A 5,037-nucleotide genomic window follows, 5' to 3' on the forward strand; every position below is an offset into this window, starting at 1 on the left:
CAGTGTCGGTAACAAGAGAGAAGGGTTCTTCTGACCCCAGCGGAGGCTCACCTAAAGGCACGGATTCGCAACCCGGGCCTGAGCTGGTCACCACTGCATGCGAGTCAACCCCGCCCCCTCCGGCCGTCCCCTCTCTCTCGCTGCCCGCCGCAGATTCCTCCGCGAGTCATGATTCTGCCCTGCCTTCCTGGGCCGATGAGCTCTGCGAACTGCGCCGGTTAATGTCCAAGATGGCGAACAAAATTCCTGTGTCAGTTGTCGCAGCAGCTGACCCAGATGGCACTCCTTGCTGCTATTTGGCCTCAGGCCCTCCGATTCCCCGGCCAAAGACAACGGTCCAAGGAGGAGAGGTTCGCGGTGGAATTACCACGGGTGTGGGCGATCGCAGGTAGTCCACAATGAGCTCCCGAGCTCTTCTGGCCCCTGTGCAAACTTGGCATAGGGCCACCTCTTCATCTTTTGAACGTCTTGGCACCTTTCATCCAGGAGAGGATGTCAAGGCCTTCCGCTATCTTCTTCCTTTCCTTTGGAATTTCTATCCCTCATCCTTCTCTATCGATCTTTCCTTTACACTTTCCCTTAATTACCACTGCAAGCGGCAGTTAACATATGGGATATCATCCCTTTAAAAATGCATTAATCATTTTATCTTTGAAGCAGTAAGAGAGACAGAGTGGGAAGTGGCACGCCCTTACGCCCGTCCCTTGGCACAAGGCAGGCGTGTCAGCCCTTCCTGAAGGGGTCGCGCCCTTTGGGTTTCCTTTCCCAGTCCTTGGGCTGAGAGTTAGTTCTGACCGTCGTCTATTGGCGACGGACGTTAGATTAATACATAAACCATAAATACCTCACTCTGTTATCCTTCATTTTCTGCGTATATTATTTATTCTTTCATTTAATATTTTTCTCTATTTGTTAACGAATCTCGAGTCACAAGACTCCTGCCCTTGCGAGTTTTAACGTTACCCTTTTAATACCAGCGGCGTGTCCCGCCCCTCGGTAAGAAGTCACGTCCTTTGTTTGTCATTCAGTGTAGTTTTCTTTTTATTTTATTGAGTTATTTTTTTGTGGAGAATTTTATCCATGTCCAGTTCCCCCTCATTTGTTTATCCTCCCATTCATACTTCGAGCGAGTAGCTATTTATAACTTACACTCGAGTTGTAGGCCGCGGACGTAAAAAATTTAGCGTTGTTTAAGTTAGCGAATTAAAACCCGCGAATAATCTCTTCGCCTCTCCGCGGTCAGACTTCTGTCATCCCATTTTAGCGCTGGTTGGAGGAATTAGCTACTCGTCGAGACCGTGAACAATTATTGTATTTCGATTCGAAAGAGGAATTGGATTTTGCTATTACAATTTCTAGTAAAGGGGATATCATTTAAAACCAGTGGTGTATTGTCACTTATACCGCCTCTTCAAGGCACAACTAATCGCATGCATGTAATTCCAGGATAGCAGTAAGAAGTTGGTTGATTTACGTTTGTTTTCCTTTTACATCCTGCCTTGTATGTTTTATTTTGTTGTTGTTATTTTGTAACTTTGAAGTGTTATTTGTTTATTTTCTTTTGAGCGTCTTATTACCCCAGTAAAGTAAAGCGAGTAAAGAATGGGTAGAATCAGTACTTATGAAGTATTTCAGCAATAATTAATTTGCAAGTAAAGGCACCTTTTTTTGTATATTCTAAATTGCACTCTGCACCTAAAGTAAACCTTCAGTTTGCTATTGATCAGTGTGGCAGCAGAGTTTTGCAAATAAAGTAAAGTATCAGTTGTAGCAAAGCAGAAGATAAGAGTTAAGTCGAACGTTTTCTTCGCTCATTTTTGCTGTTATCGATATTCGCACCCGCTTAAAGGTGTGAATATCATCTTGCCAGGGGAGCTGTAAAGATTAGCGCCAAAATACGCTATGAAAGTGCCCGCCTTTCTGCTTTGCTCGGCCGATAGATAGGCCTCTGTCTATTTTGAACCTGTGAGAGGTAGTGAATTCTGGTTCGGGTTAGTTTTAACCAGTGGAAGTCAGGGTTTATAAGGGACGCTCAAAGATTCAATCCTCGCCTTGGGCAGTAAGCAGGCTTGCGCCATTCTCTTTGATACAGACGCATGACCCGGTCAGGACATCCCTCCCCCCCTCCCCCGGCCCTCTACCCCTGTCCAGAAGCAATAAAAGGTCACGGTGCGAGAAGCTCGCTCTCACACACAGTCGCTAGTTTAAGCCGAGAGGTCACGAGTGCAGACCTCGCCCCCCACCCTTCTTTCCCTCGTCGCCACGTGGAAGTTAACTGAACATTGCTCCGTACCCCCACCCACGTGGCCATCAAAGATTGTAAGTGGGGATTGCAAGTCCCAAAAGCAAGTGGAAACTCAACTGCGGCCTTTCATCATCACAAGGGCGCCCTTTTCCGCCCCCAACCTACGACTTGAAAGCAGTTCCTTGGTGAGGGAGGCCCTTTGTTGACGCACACACGTGGACCCTGGCAGAAGATGCCGCTGGACGCCGACGTCAGCCTTACGCCTCTACAATGTGGTAAAGTACCTAGAACGAGTTGCTTAGTCACGTTACTTCGCCCTTGTGCATTTATTAAACTTCTGGGCCTATAACTTGGTACTCCCTGATGCTTCTTGGTTCAATCCCGGCCAACGTGTTCACTGCCTCCTTGCTCTGAGTCGCAAGTAACGCCTCGGGGAAGTCCTTGGCACCCTCAACGCACATCTGAGTAATTCATTCCCCAAATTCCAGCATTAGATTTGTAACCTGGGTCCTCATATCGTTTCAGAAGGACAATCGTAGCAGAATTCTCCTTGGTTCGTGTTCCTGGCATTCCCAAGCTCCCCCCCCAACCCCGGGAGGACTTCTGCAGCAGCAATTTAACGTGTTTCAGTTCATTTTCCATTTGATCTTGTGTTAAGAGAATATACCTATTTTTGTATCCACGTGTTTCACGCGCTTCCCTTTGAGAAAGAGCCCTCCGCTCCTTGTACCACTCCTTCTAGTTTGTGTTTTTATATGTCCTGGCTATCTTGCAAGGCCATTTTAGAGTAAAGTAATAAATGTGGAGTCATTAGAACCACCTGCACCAGGAAACATATAAAAATACTATATGACATTTTATTTTGGTCTAGAATATTTATGACCTGTTTACTTTGTTTGGTGACCCAGGTGTCAGTCACTAGTATTGGTTGGTTTAGAATCATTAATCTGATTGATTGTGAATCAGAATTTCCTCTGGTTATGATTTCCATTTATAGGGGGTGTGAATCACTCCATTTCATGACCGTACCTTTTAATTTTTTTTGCAAATAAAGTCTAGTTTTGTACCTGGGCGTTTAATTGCACTAGGCCTTTGTCTGAGGTTAGATACAGGGAGAGGAGTCCACAAGGGAGAAGGAATGTACTGACCCAACGCCGGGCCATCGCTACCACAGAATCTTAGTGATGAAAGATATGATGCTGTTCTTAAAACAGATGCCGTAAGAGATTATGACCCTAATTGACCTTGTGTAGGGTCATAATATAATATAATATAATATATATATATATATATATATATATATATATATATATATATATATATATATATATATGTGAAACGCTGAAGGATATTGATATATTATATGGCAGGTTTTTTGGGGGGTTAAGCAGTTTGCTTGGAGACATTCTGGGCAAAGGCAAATGGACAGCGCCTAGCTATTCATCGAGTCAGTGCTGACAAAGGTCTAGCGTCAGCACAGCCTCCCACGGAGACAAGGGCATCGTACCCCGGGTGATGTGCTGGTTATGCCGCCGGAAGTCTTAAGATCCGGCAAGTGCGTGCGTTCATGCACCCTGATGCACATGCCATGTGAAGTGTGAATATTCTATTTTGAAAACAGGCTAAACATCGAGGGTGAGCTGGAACTTTATTTCCAAGAAAACCTGATTTATTTTACTGGTTTACTTCTATCTTCTATCTCTCTTTGATTTTTACTGATGATTTTACTATGTTTAATAATGTGCATTTCCTTTGGGGTTGGTAACGTTGGAAAACATCCCACATTTATTTTTCTTTGTGCCTATTTTTCAAAGTTGTGTTTCCCCTTTGTTCTTCTGATGTATCGTGAACAGAGGCCAATAAAAATGGAGGGAATGTGACTTATCATAACTTCGGTCATACTGACTTATTTTAACTTATATGTTGAGACTTACTTAGTGGAAGTTAATAGTACCATGATATCTTACTTGGTTATTTTCAGGGTACCAATTCTGGGACACTGATATTCCCATTTCAATTTTATTTCATTTCAAACCACTTGCCATGTTAGATTGCTGAATAAATTGTATTTTTTGGTAGTCATGTGTTTGCTGTTCTTCCTTAGTTCAGATAGTGACTTGGATGAGAGAGAGAGAGAGAGAGAGAGAGAGAGAGAGAGAGAGAGAGAGAGAGAGAGAGAGAGAAAATATGCTGACCCAGTGCTGGCCGTTGCTACCAGAGAATCTTAGAGATATAAGATGATATGACATTGTTCTTAAAACAGGTGTAGGAGGAGGTTATGACCCTATCTGACCTTAATAGAGCATAATATATACACACATATATATATATACTTATAAGTTACATATATATACATATATGTATATATATGTATGTGTTTACATATGTGTGCGTGTGATATTCGTGTGTTTTACGTAGGACATCCTTTCCCCGTATGCCTTTACTTTTGGACTTCACAAATCTCTCATACGAATATTTCTGTCGTTTCATGGAATAAAACCAATGATTCTGTCAAGGTTTAGACCACTCGGCTTGGTAGTCAAATGCATAAGTAACAGAAAATAAATGGAACATCCTCTTAGAGAGAGAGAGAGAGGGGGTTCTGTAAATACTGTTATCTGGTATTTACATTCACCGTTGAATGGTACCTTTATCAGTCATAAGAATTGAAAGGACCGAAATACCAAGAACTCTCTTTCAGCCAGCGATTTCCGAAATTCTGTCAAAAGTTCCTGTTCGTCTCTAATCTTATCTCTTGCACTCATTTCATGATAATGTCCTGCTTGGATGTT

The sequence above is a fragment of the Macrobrachium rosenbergii genome, chromosome 50 (assembly GCF_040412425.1).
Source record: "Macrobrachium rosenbergii isolate ZJJX-2024 chromosome 50, ASM4041242v1, whole genome shotgun sequence".
Taxonomy (NCBI): domain Eukaryota; kingdom Metazoa; phylum Arthropoda; class Malacostraca; order Decapoda; family Palaemonidae; genus Macrobrachium; species Macrobrachium rosenbergii.